The sequence below is a fragment of the Nuphar pumila genome, chromosome 15 (genome assembly GCF_984573655.1).
Source record: "Nuphar pumila chromosome 15, dmNupPumi1.hap1.1, whole genome shotgun sequence".
Lineage (NCBI taxonomy): Eukaryota > Viridiplantae > Streptophyta > Magnoliopsida > Nymphaeales > Nymphaeaceae > Nuphar > Nuphar pumila.
Genome location: NC_143263.1, coordinates 3,912,521 through 3,931,879, shown reverse-complemented (window position 1 = coordinate 3,931,879; position 19,359 = coordinate 3,912,521). Strand labels below are relative to the sequence as shown.

The following is a 19,359-nucleotide window of genomic DNA, read 5'->3' as shown; positions in this document are numbered from 1 at the left end:
ATTCTGAAGAAATATGGAAAGAGAAATATATACCTAGATTTTGAGAAATACAGGAAAATCTTAAAAAGAATATCTAGGGTTTTAAAAAAAATATTCTGAAAAAATAAAGAAAAAAATATATACCTAAATTTTGAGAAATATAGGGAAATCTTGAAAAATATCCAAGGTTTAAGAAAATTATTCTGAAGAAGAGAAGGAGAAATATACACCTGGATTTTGAGAAATGTAGGGAAATCTTAAAAAATATTCAGGGTTCAAAAAAATTATTCTAAAGAAATAAAGAAAGAGAAATATATACCTAGATTTTGAGAAATAGAGAAAATTTTGAAATAAATATCCAGGTTTTTTAAAAGGTGAAGTAAATGAGGATTATAAGATAATATATACAAAAGAAGCAAAGCTATACAAGCAATGATGCACAAAACAACACTCCCTAGAAGCTGACTCTAATATGCAAGTTTTGGAAAAGCTTGTAGGACCTTAATCCTAACTGTAAGGTTTTAATCATCTTATTCCAATCAGTATATGCCGATATACTCAAGCCGAAGCTCGAAGTACATGACATAGAAATTTTCTCTGGTTCTAAGGTAATGGTTTTCCCAACATCCTTGAGCACCTGCCGATGTACTTTGGACTATGGCCCTCAGTACGTGGCAGGGGGTGTTAACTCAAATAAGGGGTTCAGTTGTGAGGTTCTTTCCCGAACTATAGTTCAGTGAGACAGCTCAGCAACGTGAAGACTGGGACAATATAAGTGGGGATGTTTTGAAAATATGATCAACATGCAAGAAATCATATGTCCCTAATGCAAAGTCCTAAAGAGATAGAATTTTGAAAATCATAAAGAAGCACAGACTTGCATGCATTGTTTGCATTCAATCCCTAGATTGAGAAGTGTTGTATTTCAGACCTAAGTCTAAGTGAACATGCATAAATCTCCTCAATATGGTCCTACCAAACAATACTTAATCCTATATGCATCATGTCAGTTGGGTCAGAGTCTAGTCTCTTAAGTTTTGCATAAAAATGAAGCTGACATTTATAGAATAATGACTTAGATAATATTAAAGCAAGGCAAAGGCATTAATTCGATCAAACGAAAACGGGTCCCATCACGGTCGCCACTTCTGTGATCGTTGCAAATTTTTTTTTTCCATTTTCTTCCTTTTTCCTTTTTAAAGGAAAAAAACAAAAGAGTGAATGAGAAACTCTTTTGCAAAGTCTCACTTGACCCTTTTGAAAATGATGTTTTGAAATTTACTCGCCTTCATTTTGAAAATTTTGCAAGAAAATAGAAAGACGAGATTTGCTCGTCGGTACGAGGTTTCGACCGTTCCTAGCACCTTTACCAAGGGTAATCGAACCAAGGATCGAATCAATGCCTTTTGCTTTGCCTAAGATATTATTCTAAAATCCTAAATGCACATAAACTCATGCTTGTGTTGTAATGTATGTTTTTTGAAGATATTTCAGAATTTTGGAGTTTCCAAGTGATTTTGAAAATGGATTTGGAAATAACCTTTTAGAAATGATTTAGAAATTGAATTTGTTTTTTAAAAGATTGAAATTTAAATCCAAAGCTTGGATTTGAAGTGAATTTTGAGATTTGAAAAGGAAATTAGAAGTTTGAAATTTCGAAAGTTGAAACTGAAATCAACTATACTTTGAAAGTTTGCAATTGAGGATTTGGAAATTGGATTCTGAATTTGAGAGATTTGAAATCTGAAATTGACTGAAAATTGAAGTTAAATTGATTTGGAATTGAGAATTAAGATTAGAAATCAATTCCAAGTTTTAAAAACATAATTGAACTTGAAATTTAAACTTGAACTTGAAATTAGGATTGACATTGAATTCGAACTTCGAATTTGGAATTTGAAATTTAACATTTGAAATTGAACGTGGAATTTAAGATGTGTTTTTGAAATAAATTCCAAACATTTGATTTAGAATTGAATTGAGAATTGAAGTAAACTGCAAAATTGAATTTGAAAATGAGAGTTTAAGATTTTGGGATTTTTTAGGAGAAATAAAGAATTTTAAATTTAGCATTTGAATTTGAAATAAAATTCAAAGTTAAAATATCAAATTTAGAAATATGAAGTTCAAAATATGGATTGAAAGTTGGGATTTGAAAATGGTTTTGAATTTTGGAAATGAAAACTGTGTTTCTGAAAATTTATTTCAAAATCACTTGAAATTTTGAAATAATTTGAAAAGATGACAAATAATGATGCAAAATGATGAATGCATTGAGAGAATTTGTTTAAAATTAGAATTTTAAAAGCAAATTTCATTCTTTAATATAATTGAAATGAGATTAAATTTTAATATATTCATGACTATGGTCAACTCCGCCTGTGTAGTTATACACTGCCGGTCCCAAGCCCGGATAAAGGAGGAGGGTTGCGGTAGGCCTGTGACAGCCAGCATAAAAACTTTGTCATATCCTATGAAAATGAACCAATATGAGAATTTCGTTGGGGCGTTCCCTACTGAGCGACGCGCTGTACTCTCTAGGCCCGGAGGCAGTGATAAATGTGCAAGGGTTGCTAGGTCGTCGCCCAGAAGCGACGCGTCACACCGGCGCCCGGGTGTGGTGTCAAATAGGCAAGGGTTCCCTCACTTTGTTGGACGGGTGGGGGTAAAGAAGTTAGTCCAAGACCATAAAATTAGGTTAGCCACTTGGAACATAGGGTCTTTAACTGGTAAGTTGATAGAGTTAGTAGATGTTATGTGTAGGAGAAAGATTGATATTTTATGTCTTCAAGAGACCAAATGGGTAGGTGAGAAAGCTAAAGTGATAGAACCTTGGGGATATAAGATTTGGTATACAGGAATAAATAGGAATAGGAATGGAGTAGGGATTGTTATGAGTCGTCAGTTTATAGATAATGTAGTTGAGGTCCGTAGGAAGGGTGATAGAATTTTACTTATTAAATTAGTATTAGGTACGGATATTATTAATATTATTAGTGTTTATGCACCTCAAGTAGGTTTAGATGATTCCATTAAGCATCAATTTTGGGAAGATTTAGATGGAGTAGTACAAGAGACATCTTATGGAGAAAAGCTTTTCATCGGCGGTGACCTTAATGGACATGTAGGCATTAGTAGAGATGGATTTGAGAATATCCATGGAGGCTATGGTATAGGAGAAAGAAATGAAAGTGGAGAAAGGATTTTAGATTTTTGTTTGTCCTATGATATGATCTTAGCAAACACTTGGTTTAGGAAGAGGGAGTCTCACCTAGTAACATTTAAAAGTGGGGTTAATACGAGTCAGATAGATTTTTTCCTACTTAGAAAGAGAGATAGGGGTTGTTGCATCGATTGTAAGGTTATACCAGGAGAAAGTGTAGCTACACAACATAGAGTCTTAATTTTAGATCTTAGAATTAGACAATGCCGCAAAAGGGATAGACATAGGATAGATCCTAGAATTAAGTGGTGGGCACTGAAAGGAGCTAAACAAGGAATGTTTGTAGAGCAGGTAGTTAAGGAAGTTGATTGGTGTCTCGAGGAGGATTCAGAATCAATGTGGAATAAGATAGCGGGTGGTATGAGAAAAGTAGCTAAGGAGGTATTGGGTGAGTCTCAAGGCGGTGCACCACTAGGTAAGGATACATCATGGTGGAACGAGGATGTCAAATTAGCTATTAAGGTTAAAAGAGAGTGTTATAGAAATCTAAGTAAGAGTCGTGATAATGAGAATTTGGAAAAGTATATGATAGCAAAGAAGGAAGCTAAAAAAGTTGTTCGAAACACGAGGGCTAAGGTATATAAGGAGGTTTATGACAAGTTGGATACCAAAGAAGGCGAGAAGGATATTTATAGGCTTGCAAAGATGAGAGATAGGAAATCGAAGGATTTGGGTATGGTTAGATGTATCAAAGATGAAACGCAAAGGGTTTTAGTCAAAGATGAGGAGATTAAGGAGAGATGGAAAGATTATTTTGATAAGCTATTTAATGATAGTCATGCTCAAGATCTTGGAGACTTCTCCATTCCTTTTCATGAGATAAATCGTGAATTCATGCGCAAGATTCAAAAGAAAGAAATTGCAGAGGCTTTGAAGAAAATGAAATCAAGAAGGGCAGTTGGCCCAGATGGTATACCTATCGAGGCTTGGAAATGCTTGGGAGAGAAAGGTTTAGAATGGTTGACAAATCTTTTTAACTTGATTTGGCGAACAAATAAGATGCCTAATGAGTGGAGGAAGAGTACTTTGGTGCCTTTATATAAGAATAAGGGTGATATACAAGATTGCACAAACTATCGTGGTATAAAACTCATGAGTCATACTATGAAACTTTGGGAGAGGGTGATTGAGTCTAGGTTGAGGAAGGTTGTCATGATATCGGAGAATCAATTTGGTTTTATGCCTGGAAGATCAACTATGGAAGCTATACATCTTCTTAGACAACTTATTGAAAGATATAGAGAGAGGAACAAAGATTTGCATATGGTTTTTATTGATTTAGAGAAGGCATACGATAGAGTACCTAGGGACGTTCTCTGGTGGACAATGATGAAGAAAGGTGTTTCTCTCAAGTACATTAGTATAATTAAAGATATGTATGAAGGAGTAGTAACCAATGTCCGCACTTGTGGAGGGGTGACAACCAATTTCTCGATAACGGTTGGGTTACATCAAGGATCTGCTTTAAGCCCTTTCCTATTTGTGATAGTGATGGATGAGCTTACGAGATCAATTCAAGAAAATGTACCGTGGTGTATGTTGTTTGCTGATGATATTGTTTTGATTGATGAGTCTAGAGCTGGGGTTAATGCTAAGTTAGAATTATGGAGACAGACATTGGAAGCTAGAGGTTTTAAGTTGAGTAAGAGTAAGACTGAATATATGGAATGTCGGTTTAGTAAGCAACGAAGTAGTGATGGGAGTGTAGTGAAGCTTGGTGAGCAAGATATACCGGTGAATGATTTTCAAATATTTGGGATCCATCATTCAAAAGTATGGAGAAATTGATGGAGATGTAAATCATAGGATAAAGGTTGGGTGGATGAAATGGAAAAGTGCTACTGGAGTGCTGTGCGATCGTAGAATGCCATTGCGGTTGAAGGGAAAGTTTTATAGGACGACTATTAGACCCGCTTTACTATATGGTACGGAATGTTGGGCTGCCAAGAGACATCATATTCAAAAAATGAGTGTAGCTGAGATGCGGATGCTTAGATGGATGTGTGGAAATACAATAAAAGATAAGATTCGGAACGAAGAGATACGTAAGAAGGTAGGTGTTGCACCCATTGAAAATAAGATGCGAGAGAATCGTTTACGGTGGTTTGGACATATTCGGCGAAGGCCTAATGATGCTCCAGTTAGAAGGTTGGAGAAATGGGAAAATATATTAGTTAAAAGAGGTCGGGGTAGGCCTAGGAAGACTTGGATGGAGATGATAGGAAAGGATATGAATGCTTTGAACCTCACCGAGGACATGGCGTTGGATAGAAATGATTGGAGGAAAAGGATTCATGTGGAAGACCCAAAATGAATTTCTTTTTTGGTTCATATCGCTGACCCCAATTGTTTTGGGATGAAGGCGTAGTTGTTGTTGTTGTTGTTGTATATTCATGACTATGGTCACAAATATATTTTTGATTTAATCTTCATTTAAATTCCAAGAAAGAATAAAATTAATCTTGGTGCTTTTATAGAATTTAAAGCATGATTAAATTTTAGTATATTCATAACTATGACCACAAATATATCTTGATTTAATCTTTACCTTTAATTCTGATAAAAGAAGAAAAGATATTTTTGGAAAATATGATGATTTTCAGAAATGACCTAAAGTGTAGGTCAAATTTTATTCTATAAACGATAAAAATCCTAAGTATTGTTCACATTTTGACTATAACCATAAATGTGAATCATTTACTTAAGATTAATTACCTTTTATTAGAATGGTGCACGTGCCATTCGTGTTATCCCACAATGCTTTTTTGAAGAATAAAATAAAAAGAAATGCCACAAGCAATTATGAGAATTTGAAATACAACTATATGCTCATACATTCTATTTTAAATAGGAAGGTAGAAATTCTCATTAATATCAAATTATTACAATTGAAATTGGATACTGAAATATTAACACTTCCTATTATAAGAAAGAAAATCACGATCTTCCAAGCTTACCTGCAAACATAAGATAACACAGGCAAAGAAATGCAAAATATAGGAAAGAAATTGAAAATATCATGTTAAAGCTAATATGCATATGATTATGCCTAAGCTATAGTGAAAATACATATGTGAATGAAGATGCAATGCCTAATGTATGGATGAAATGCATATGCAATTGCCTAAATGTCATGCTTATGCTAAATGAGGAAAAGCCTATGGAATTGCCTAAGTACAATGCCTATGTTAATGAAGAAAGGGATGAAATCAGTGTTATTCGAGGAGGCGCAAAAAGCGCGCCTTGCCTCAAGGCGAGGGCCTTTATGCCTTAAGTCGCAAGCATAAAGCGTAAATGCCTCAAGGTGTGCACCTCATACGCCTTGAGGCGCACACCTCGGGGCGAGGCGTGCCTCAAGGTGAGGCGTATACGCCTCAGATTTCGACTCGGGTCCAGATCCAAGTCACGGACATCGGTTCAATTGGAAGTTGGAACTAACAAAACCCTAAATAAAAGAGGGGGCTTTCAGAGGGTTTTGTTATCTGTGCTACGACCTCCCCACATCGACGCGGAGAGGCTCTGCCCGGTGAGCTCTCTCTCTCTCTCTCTCTGAGTTTGTTGTTTATAAGGAAAATGGGGTTTCTCCTTGGGGTTTTGATTTCCTCATAATTGTTGAATCGTCCAAACGGAGGATAAAGAGGATAGAGTGTTCCAATCCATTTTATACCGTAGAATTTCGGCTCAAAATTGGCGGGAAAACCAATTCCTGCTTCTGTTTCCCGTCGGAAACAACGGTTACCTGCCCCAGATCTTTCATATCTATACCCATTTTCCTATCTGTAAATTTTTCGGTTGCTGAGACTCTCTCTCTCTCTCTCTGGGACGAATATGCAATGTTATTTTCTTTCTTTTATCCTACTATTTATCTTGTAATTGTTTTTGCTACAATATAAGCCGAAGTAGATAGAATAACCAGATTAACCCATCCGACTGCGTTTTCTTTCTTGTTAATATCGTCATTACAACCAATCCTTTATTTTGATTTTATGTTGGTCTTGTTTTAATAAAATAGTTGGCCAAAATTATTAAATGCCGATACTAATACTGACAACATTGGGGCTTTGTAACAAACATCACAAGATTTATAAAAATCTCACGATAATATCACGAGAAATTGCCTGAAAGTTTAAAATGACAATTTTTTGTGTGATTTTCAAACCGTGACAAATATCGCGATATTTACCATTTAGCAGATATTTATCACAAGTTTTTCATTTTTAAATGTGTTGTTGCTTTATCAATAAAGCAATTTTTATTTATTTATAATTTTAAATATTTTTTATAGTTTTTTATTTTAATTTAAAAAAAATTGAGGCTTACGCTTTACGCCTCGCCTCAGATTTTGGTGGAGCGCCTCGCTACGCCTCAACGCTTTTCACAACACTGCATGAAATGAAGCTTACAGCAGTCCATTGAACTGTCATGAAATACATACGGAGCCACATCAGTTCATTGAATTGTTGTAAAATATATATGAAACCGCAACGGTTCATTGAACTGTTGTGAAAGGTATATGAAACCACAACAATTAATTGAACTGTTGTGAAAGATACATGAAACCACAACAGTTCATTGAACTGTTATGAAAGGTTACATGATATGTCGTGAACATGTCACATGGAATGCTGTGAGAAATTAAGGTGCCGTGATAGCTCGAGAGATATGGTGTGAGAGCTATGTCACACGGACTCGGCTAGGGAGGCGCCGCACCCGAGTCGACACGCCCTGACACAAGTGTGGCTTCGGACACGGCCAAGACTCGGTCAACATTGACCGAGTCAAAAAATATCCATTTGTAGGGTAAAAAACTAAAAAAAATCATTTTTTTATTTAAAAAATATATATATAAAAAGGTTGTGTTACAATGCACAGTGACTGTGTTGTGCACAGTGGACTGTGTTGTGCACAGTCACAGACTCTGATTGTGCTGTGTCTTTACACTTTTTTTAAAAAAAAAAAATAAAACATATATATATATATATAGCCGAGTCCCCGTGTCCAAAAATTTTAAAATCGCACCGCACCCCCACCCATGTGACATAGTGTGAGAGATTAAGTGAGGTGCTATGATAGCTCAAAAGATATGCTGTGAGAGATTAAGCAAGGTGTTGTGATAGCTCAAGAGATATGCTGTAAACACGAATTCAACCGGACTGAACAAATGCAAAGGGGTTTGCACAAGTAGATCGATTTCATAAATCGATTTCAACATTCAACTTCAGCAGGTTGAACTCGCAGTTGCTCAAATTCTTAAGTTGGTTTTATCACAGCATAGTGGGTCCATGAATCACTTTCAGCAGCAAACTGATTTGCAGCATGTTGACAGCAAATCGATTTCTGCAAGTCGAATTCTTATTTTCTTTTCCATCGGCATCTCACCACCTAATGTAATGGAAACAGAATGATGGGAGTCCATAAGAACAACGGTTCCACTTTGAATGCTACTTTTCAGCTGTTCCTCAATATGCTCCTCTAAGAATGATAAGGTTTCTCTCTATAATGACTCCCTCTCATTTTCCAAATGATTAATCATGTGCTGACTCTCCACAACACAGTCTTCTAGTTGTCTTAATAATGAAGCCATCTTAGCTGTTTTTCTTGCAGCTTGTTCACTGTATCTCTTAGCTGGAGCACATCCCTCCTCAGAAGCAGAAAGATCAAGCATCAAACTCCCTATCTCACACTGAAATTCTAATGCATTGGATGAAACAGTTGCCTCCAGTTTATCTATGCACCTTGATGAATTTTGTAGATCTAATTGTTTCTGCTCTAACTCTCGCACCAAAATTAAGCGATCAGGTTCAGATTTTACCAGTTAGTCTCTCATCTGACATACTTTCTCATTCCAATGGCCACTTTCTGCAAGCTTCAACTCAAGGTCGTATACAGACTCAGCTACACAATTTGCTTCTACATTCTTCAAATGTAATTGATCCCGCAAGAAATCTATTAGACAAGAACAGTTCCTTTGCTCACTCTCCAATTCCTCTATCAATTTCTTATCCTTCGAGCAAGCTTCAGAAAGGAAATTTGCATCCAACTCCAACTTTTTGATTAACTGGTTACTCTTGGACTGTTCAAGTGACAAGGATTCCCTTAACAAATCATTTTTTTCTCAGCTCTCTACACATCATCCCAGGTTCTAATAATTCTTCAATATTAGCCGAATATATTCTATTCTATGTCACATGGGTGCGGGTGCGGGGATGCGGCACTTCCAAAAAACTAGGGTGCGGGGGTGCGGCAAAAAAAAAAAAATAAAAAAATAAAATATATATATATATATATATATATATATATATATATATATATATATATATGACTTATAACCAGTTTTTTTTTTGCTGGTGTGTTTGTTTGAAGACTTGTTACCCACGTTCTGCTTGTTGTGTACTTTGGCACAACGGGACAAAATTGATGAACCGAAAGGATTAGCGATCTGATCGACCCAGGCTGCTGTATTCTGCTGACTGTCATGATTCAATCATGTCTGAAACTCCCTGGTCTTCACGAAAAAAAATATAAGCGAAAGGTTTGATGTGGTTTGTTGGAGAGAGAGTCTTCACGAGGCCTACAGCTCCACCGCCACTGCCTAGGGTTCTTCAAATTTCATTTTATATACAGTTGCACACAGATCTCCGGTCTGGACTCTGGATGACAACAACAACGCCTTCATCCCAAACAATTGGGGTCGGCGGACTCTAGATGACAGCTAAAAGAAATTTATTGGATTTGACATGTGGAAAAGAGAGGTCTACACCAGGCTACGGCTAGAGCACCCATCTCGTCAGGAGAAAAGTGAATACTAATAGCCACCAAAGATACACCACCATTATCATTTATTATGGAGAGAGAAAATCCTGACGAAGAAAGATCGGGATGCCAACAAAGCTTGTCAGATGTTGTGGACACAAGTGCCCCTTTATAAAACAAGAGCAGCAACAGCAAGCAAGCATCCACGCTTCGGTTGTTCCGTCCTTTCATTCTCTGCAGGGATCCAGCAAGGGGTGGGGAGAGGTGAAGAATCTGGAAGTCCTCGTCAGGGAATAGGCAAACTCTAAAGAGATTGAAGCTATCAAGGCCAAAATCAAAATCCAGCAAGGGGCGAGTCCCGCTGTGTGGTCAGCTGTCAGCAAATTTTTTTTTTAAATTTCGCAGCCCATTTCATGGGGCAATTTTTTTTAAAAAAAAAATCAAAAAAATTGACCAAAATTACCCTGCGTGCGGTGCCGCACCCGCACGCGCATCGTGTCGCGTCGACACGAGTGCGACACCTGTCTGGCCGAATCCCTGTGACATCAGGATATTACTAATGTGCAATGCAGAGTGGGGGCAATGGAAATGTGCAGGGAATGTGGTGAACGAAGAGGCTGATGCTGGATGGTGCTAGATGGACAACGCAATTGAGCAGCAAATATGGATAGAAATATGATGATTCATATGATACTAAGAAACAGTATTGCAGTACTGATTTAAACACAATGCAAGTAAAAAAAAAGGAAAACAGATAGGTATAATAATAATAAAAGAATGAAACATGAATAATGCATAGCAGTGGGAAACAAATCACAATACAGAAATTGTAGACATACGCACAGATGCAGGCTACGTATCTAATGATTCAATGCAGATATTGTAAAGAAAGGATGCTGCAGACCACCATTATGCAGTGTGTGTATAGACCTGATGTTATGCCATAACATCAAAGGGACACGGTGCAGTGAATGAGATGGACAAATGCAACAATGCAATATGATAGAAACCAAATGAAATAAAGGAACAAATGACGATGCAACGTGCGATGCATAAAAGAAACCGATGCAGTAGATTGAAGAAATGCGATGAGATGAAATGAGAAGAGATGGAATCTGATTTCGATGAACATAATAAAAGGAAAAAGCAACAAATCAAAGTATGTGATGAATGATGAATCAGAGAAATCAAGCAATGCTAAACAATGAAGAAAGGAACGCGGTGGAGTAAAAGAAATGAACAGGGATCGCAGGGTCATTGCAGATTGCAATGTGATGACGAAGATGTTGTGCCAGGAATAATGGAGATCGGGAGTGCCATGATATGCAAAGATGCAGGATGATGAAACGAAGCCTAATGAATGAATGATGCTACAGCAAATGGACGATAATGTTGTGGTAGGGAACCAATGCAAATGTCGTGAGATGCATGGTAATATTATGTTGAATCAAAACATACGAAGGTTAAGAAAATAAATGCAAAAGTGCACAGATGATGTGGATGATGCTGAAACAGTCAATAATGTTGTGAAACCAATGGCAATAATTTGGTTGAAATGCAATGTCCAGGTGAATTGATGATGTCATTGTGAGGCATCACCGATTACCAACATGTAAGGCAATCACGGATGTAAACCACATCAACCGATGCAATGAGTTTTTAACATCCGATGCCAATGATGATGTTGATTGCCCAAGAACACAGATGCACACCACAAAGATAATCATATGATGTGATCGAACTACTGAATCCGGAAAAAGGTAACAAGAGCAACGATGTATAACATGGAATTAACACACACAATCTGTAATGAATTCAATAAGGCCTCAACACACAGATCAACGGAAAATAAAATAAGAAAAGGGGAGTGTCTTACCTTGGCTATTGTTGCTAGCCTAAGACTCCTTCAGTCGATCGAAGGGGAGGATACAGACAAAAGGTGAGAAGAAAAGGGAAGTAGAAGAAGGAAGAAGAGGGGGAGAAAAGGAAAAGGAGAAGGAGAAGCGAGAGTGATGAGAGGGGTGTGCGATGGATCAGGCGAAAATGGATGATAGAGGTATGCGATCGATGAGAAGGTCTCCCCCCTGCGTTAGTTTATAACGGGGGAGACCGTTACAAAAGTTTCAACAGGAGTCCTTCATTTTTCAAAAAGATGGTTTCTTTTACAAAGTTTTCTCAAAAAGAGAGTGAGGCTATTTTCTAAAATCTTTCTTTTATGTTTTTGAGAGAAAAACCCAAAAATACGAGGGGAACGTGAGGGTTTTAAGATATGGGGTCCAGATAAGGTTTTTGAAAGCCTTACAAAAATATTTAATTTGAAATCTTGAAGACTTTACAAAAAGAGAGTTTTGTGAAATAGCGGGATTGATTTTAAAATTGGGTTTCAAAACGGATCTGGATCCGAGATTTTGAGAAAAACATCAAGTTTGGATCTCAAAAAAAAATGAAATGAGATTGGGTCTGGACAAAATACCTAAGCCAATACAGAGAATTGCTTTTTTCAAAAAAAAAATGAAATGAGATTGGGTCTGGACAAAATACCTGAGCCAATACAGAGAATTGCTTTTTCTTTTTTTTTTGAAAAATAGAAGATCTGGACTCAGAATTGGATTCATATATCAGATCTGGATTCGAGATTGGGTCAAATATGGAAAATGAAGTTGGATTTCGAATCTTCAACCAAGAACTGAATCCGAGAAATGAATAGAGATTAACCTAATTGCTCAGAAGGTGGGGGTCAGGGGTAAAAAGGAAATTTTTGAATTTTTTTGAAAATTTTGGGATGTTCACAGATACACACATGTATCACGATACGAGTGTATCATAGCCATATCGGATATATCATACAATACACTCCTGTATCATGTCGTATCGTATGATACATGTCTGGCGTACTTAAAAATAACTCAAAAATCAATTTTTTTTGTTTTGGGTTTAAAAGGCTTCTTGAGGGTCGAGTTCTCCAAATGTCTAGAGACTGTTAGAAGGGAACCCACATGAATTAGGTTCTGTGAAATCAATTTGAGGGTCAATTCGTAGGAGAGGGCTTTTGCAATTTTCTTAAGAGTGCATTTCTACTATATTTTCACTCAAGAAAGTGAGTTAAGTTAAAAATCCTTATTATTTGCTTCTTATTGAATGTTTTTAGGAGAAGATGGCATCAAAGGATCTGACATAACAATGAGGCACTCAAGTAGTGAGTAAAAACCGATTAAGAATCAAGTGCAACTATTGTCAAAGTTTCTTTTCGAGTGATATCTCTCGGTTGAAGCATAGTTTAGTCGGGATACATTATAATGTGCAAGTAAGCATGCATCTCAAGGAAATTGTCGTATGTCGTAAAATGACAATGCTAGCAATTACTTGATGATTTGAGAGGAAAAAACCAAGAGAGATGAATAAGGAGAGATAAATGAGGCAAAAATAGGTATGTAGAGCCCTTGGAAGATGTGTATTATGAAGATGAGCTCCCTATTTCTGAGATCATAGCATAGGATCATAAGTAAGAATTTTGTAGCGAAGAAAAAAGATGTGGCTGGTGCTAGCAGTAACGTCATGACAGCGGCCATGGGCACAAAAAAAAAAGAAGAAAGAAGACGAAGTTCTTTGAGAGGAGGACTATGAGGTAGAGCTAGAGGATCTATTAAGAGTTTTTTCCCTTCTATGACTACTCTTGGGGCGCATTCCGACATTCAAACTGGTATGACTCCTCAACATTTAGTCGAGCAAGCAGATGTCACGATTAGGAGATGGTTCTATGATGCATGCATTTCTTTCGATGCGGCAAATTTCTTTCATTTTCAAATCATGGCAGATACCATAACCAGTATCCGACCTAGATATAAAATGCCTTTATATCATGCTTTGAGAGAAAATTTTAGATGCTAATGTGAAAGAAGTTAAGGCATATTGTGATGATATGAGGCAGTCATGGAGAAAGGTGTAGCATCATGATAGATGGGTGGATAGACATAAAGTTGAGGACCTTGATAAATTTTCTTGTCTATTGCTTTAAAGGAACCATATTTTTTAAATCAATTGATTTGTCTGATACACCCAATACAACATATAAATTGTTGAGTATTTTTTACCAGATTATGAAAGATGTTCAACCTCAAAACATTGTACAATTCATTACTAACTTTCAACCTTTTAAAAGTGTGTCGAAGGTGTATCGTATGATACACCTTGTATCGTATGATACGATACAATATAGGAGTGTATCATAAGATACACCCAATACAGGTATAATACACACTCGTATCACGATACGAGTTTTTATCATATCACAAAATTCAAAAGTAATGATATGCATCGTACGATACAATACTTACAACACTAATAGGAAGTGCCAATTAAGGGCACTTTAGTCTTTCTTTATTTTCTTTTTTTGTTTTGTTGTTTTAAGGGCATTATTATCCTTAGCTCTTAGAGCCATTTGGACCTTCCCAACGGCTATATTTATAGCTGTTGGGGTTGATCCCAAGGGCTCTAAGTGCTCTCCTTTTGTCTCCCTCTTGTATTTAATGTTTCTCTTAAGCATTCATGCTCAATAAGATATTATTTTTACATCCTTATGTTCCTCTCTTTACTTCTTTGATGTCTTGAATGCACTTAGTGTTTATGGTGTACCTTTGTGCTCTTGTATTGTCCCATAGTGAGACTTGTGTATTTGCACTTTGTGTTTATAATCTTAAGCCCTTGTTTTGTATTTCAGCATATTTTATTCCAGTCTTCACGCCCACTTAATTCACACAAATACTAAATTGACCTAATTAAACACACACAAGTACAAGACCGTGATTCTTGACAAGCATCAATGTGCTTTGAATTGCATAAATATTATAGTAGGCAAGGTACTCAGTGAAAAATCAGATTGGAAGTGAAGGTTGAGTGGCACTGAAACCTAAAATTTGCAAACTTGTAAGGATATTGTTGTCCCCAAATCAATGAAAATTGAAAGAGTTCAAGGAAATCTTATCTTTTCAGAATACACTGGTTTCCTTTTACGGTCGCTAACCCATTAACCAACAATAATTAAGCCTAGCACATTATCTTCAAACGTCTGCAGAGGTTACTTCATACCATTATACAGATGTTAAGTTCCATTAAAGCTGTCACATGGACATAGATACAATACAGAAATGAGACATGGATATGTGGCTTTTATAAAAATCAGGTAAGGAGGGCATATTTTTCAAGTGTTTTAATTCATGAAAACATAATTTATTTTGTTATAACATAATATATGTTTTATGAGATAAGATTCAAACCTCTCAAATATAAATATGCAAACTAATGTCTCGCGTCAAACAATAAAATATTAGAATATTAAGATTTAAACTTATGGTGTCTGATACCTGTCATATGTCGTGTTCTGTCACCGAGCCGCCAAATTAGTGTGCTCCAGCGACATAGGTTTAAAGCCTAACATTGTCAGCTAGTGAAAGGGCTGGAGCATACCCCAACAACACTACACAAATAAATAATTCAATAAAAGGAAAATCTCCCTCGTTATGAGAGCAATCACTAGACTTGGAAATCCAGATTTTCCAGAGTCCTGCTCAAGGATACAAGTATCTCCTCTAGTTTCAGACAGCTAAATCAAACTCTAGTAAGCTTAGAGGACAGAGATCTCAGCTGCACATGGCCTTTCCAGTGAGACCTGATATGCATGGATTGGCCATTCACACATGGAAAACTATGGTTGTGGATGATACTTCACTCAAGAAGTTTGCTTAATCAAGCTCAGTTGCAGTGTGACATCATAAGTTTATTTATTTACCTGGAAGGGCAAAGCCTTTGGAAACTCTGGTTATGGATGAGATATCACTTCTTATTCCACTAACCAAAACTGCACATCATAAGAAAAGCTTATTCATCAGAACAATAAGAAAAAAGGACTTTGAGAAATAAAAAAAAAGGAATATTTCCAGTACCAGGATCATGAAACAAAGATAACAAAGTTTAAGGATCCACCCATAAAGAATAAAAACTAACAGGGAATATAAATAATACGCTTCCCACAATCAAGTAAATTTATAGGCAAAATTACCAAAAAGTTAATCAAATTTGAAGCTCAGACCAATCTTCTGTTGGACAATGAACAATAATCAAGCTTTTTCCATTCTGGCCAGAACTCTGCTGGGCTCTCCCACTGTGGTGACAGCATAACCTGCTCCAACCTAGAGAAAATATCAGTGAGTAGATAAATAAGAGTTTGGGTGAGCAGTAAGTTAAATTTACTTGCAATCTTTTTCAAGAAGCACGCTCTTGAAGATGTGCATTACTGCAAATAACAGAACCTTGGACCAAGCACCCATCTTCTATCATGACATGGTTTGTTGCAATTGAATTGACAATCTGTAGAAATTTTGTGTTTGAATCAACTTCACAAAGACCACATGTGAAACAAGTTATAGAAGAATCATGTGCCTTGACACTAGAACCTATCCTGCAGCGGTGACCAAATTAACACTGAACATATCACCTAACTTAAAACCTTGGCTGAGCATGAAATGGTACAAAACCTGACATAACAACATTACTAGAGGGATTCATTTGGAAGCACATAATGAAAAAAAGAGAAATATTACAAATTGGGAGATATAAGAAGCTTCAAAGTAGCTTTGATGAAAAGTGTTCATAACTCATACAGTAGTTTTCAACGCAAGCTCCGGTGATGGATGAATTAAAATTGCCATGGTTAGAAAGAGAAAATCCTAAGACCTGATTTGCTTGTCCAACGACCTGCATTTGAGAAAAAAAATCAACCTTTCAAACTAGAAAAAGAAACAGAAACAAACCTAAAAAGATAAACAGGTGAGAATTGACAATGAGTCAATGACTAATAATACATGTTTACATCTTACTAACATAGCACAAAGCCTGACTAGAGTTCAGACACAGCACTTGTTCTTGCTAGCAATATAAGTACAACTTTCTGTATTTTTCATTCATTACTTCCCAAGCCATTAGAACCAGATTGTTGCTGCAAATTGATGCCAGGGTTAAGGATACCTAGGGGTTGATAGAGCTAGGATCGGCTGTTCTTTGCAGCAAGTTTCTCATTAGAAACTTCTTCATCATGGAGTACACCATTGGATAGTAATTCAGGTCACTGTAGATGGAACATCACGTGTGCTGTATAAGATAATCAGATACCACAGAAATTAGTGATACTGACGTTAAAAATAGAAAGGGAGAACTTGAATGCACATCACCAACCAGCTAAGTTTTTACAAGATGTGGCAACACATCTTGTTCTATAATATGAGAAGTATGATTTTGATTCAAAACCTCTTCTAGGATACTCTAGTAGCACCAAGATCATCCAGAACATTTCAAAATGTTGCATGCCTATACATGAGAAGATGTTCATAACTCTTAAATTCATACAAATGAACATCAATAAGGTCTGATCGTAATTCTATCAGTGACATAGAAACACGTGTTAATCTCCACACTGAGAAAATCCCATTTCACTCAATGAAATTAATGACAAAATCTCATTTCATACAAAATGAAATCAACCTCGACATTGAGAAAATCTGCATATGCACCTGATACACATCCACTTTCAAGACAGCATCTTTCTCTTCAACCACCTAAAAAAAAGTACAGTTAAAATTATAAAAATGTCTAGCGCATATATATATATATATATATATATATATAGAGAGAGAGAGAGAGAGAGAGTAGAGCGTAGGTGCTTGTGATATGTGCTTGATGGGTTTTTCAGGTTTTTTTCGTTTTATTTTTAAATTCTGACCCTACAGATGTGATCTATGTACTTGATTTTATAAGGATCAGCCCTTGAAGTGTTTGATTTCGACACAAGGGTGGGTTTTTATAAGGTTCGAAAAATCAACAGTCCACAATCTTTGTAAATTTTTTAGGCTCCAAGTATCATTTTTTTCATCGAAAACACATGATCCAGGTGTGGATTCCTCGTAAATTGACCATGCCCAACACACTTATGGGGTCGAAACAGCAAAAAAAACACCGAAAGAGCAGAAAAAATCATCAAGCACCTACTCTCTCTCTCTCTCTCTCTCTCTCTCTCTCTCTCTCTCTCTCTCTCTCTCTCTCTCTCTCTCTCTCTCTCTCTCTATATATATATATATATATATATATATATATATATATATATATATATCTTATGGCAAAATGCCAAAATCATCGGCACTATCAACTTAAAAAGAAGGCACGTTTTACAGTCACTAAAATCAGACGACTCATAACTAAAGGTAAAAAGAAAATGATAACTCTAATGCAAATAGATCCACATAATATCCAATCCTAGAAAAATAATATAAAAGTTTAACAAAAAAATAAAAGACATTCCTAGAATTCACAATTCCTACAAAATCAAAGAGTGTTATACCGAGGAAATGAAAAACTATGATGATTCCAAACACGAAATCGACGATCGTTTCTGAAAAAAAAGAAAAAAGAGAAAGGCACGGAAAAAGCCAGATATTTCTAAATGACTAAAAATGAAATAAGAAAGAAAAAAAACAGGGCAGATCGACGTTCAAAATCACCAATTCCCGCACTAAACCAAACACGAACATATAATTCCCAACGTAATCGAGAAATCAGGGAAAAAAACGAAAAGAATACAATAAGGAGAAGATCTGAACCGCGATTAGATTTCTGAGGTTGCTCGTTTTGGACGATTAACGACGGGAAGCAAAGCCTTCGGGGTGTCCTGAATCGGAGACATCATTGACGACCAGATCGGAAGAAGAAAGGAGAAGGAAGACATAGAAACGATCCGTTTTCTAGGGTTAGCCATCAATCGATCAGAGAGCAGAGCAAAAACCTGGAACTAATTAAGAGAAGAACAGCAAAGGAGAAAACAGAAAAAAGAAAGGGATCTAAATGACTAAAAAATGAAAGAAGAAAGAGAAACCAGGGAAGATGAATCGTTCACAATCACCAATTCCCGCACTAAACCAAACAAGAACGCCTAATTACGAACGTAATTAGAGGAACAAGGGGAAAACGAAAAGGAGAAGAGATCTGAACCACGATGAGATCACTGAGATCGCTTGTTTCGAACTTCGGGAGAACGAAGGAGAGCGACGGACGATTCGCGACGGAGATCAAAGCCATCGGCACGTCCTGAATCGCAGAGAGCGTTAACGATCAGAACGGAGGAAGAAACGAGATCAGAGAAAACGATCCGTTTTGAGCTTCCCGCGCATACTCTTCTTTTATACCCAAGCACTGGAATCGGATTTGTTCGAACACTAGTGCCGGATCCGTATCCATATACGGTGCATAGAGTCATAGGCTCATAGCTAGGGCGGAAACTGGAAACTGGGTCGGATCATACGTGATTCCGAAGTGGACCCAAAATTTGAACGACAGGTCCGGTTCAGGACTGAAATGAGATA

The 19,359-nt window shown here is 36.6% G+C and overlaps 1 long non-coding RNA gene and 1 pseudogene across 1 annotated transcript; both read right to left on the bottom strand.

The window, feature by feature from the left end:
* Positions 1-8,696: 8,696 nt before the first annotated feature.
* Positions 8,697-16,278, bottom strand: LOC149814181 (uncharacterized; annotated as a pseudogene).
* Positions 16,279-16,545: 267 nt separating this feature from the next.
* Positions 16,546-19,090, bottom strand: LOC149814180 (uncharacterized). Its single transcript, XR_016427841.1, has 4 exons — positions 18,989-19,090; positions 17,489-17,562; positions 16,976-17,075; positions 16,546-16,705 (listed from the first exon to the last, which is right to left on the bottom strand). It is a non-coding gene; the product is annotated as an uncharacterized LOC149814180 (long non-coding RNA).
* Positions 19,091-19,359: the final 269 nt, after the last annotated feature.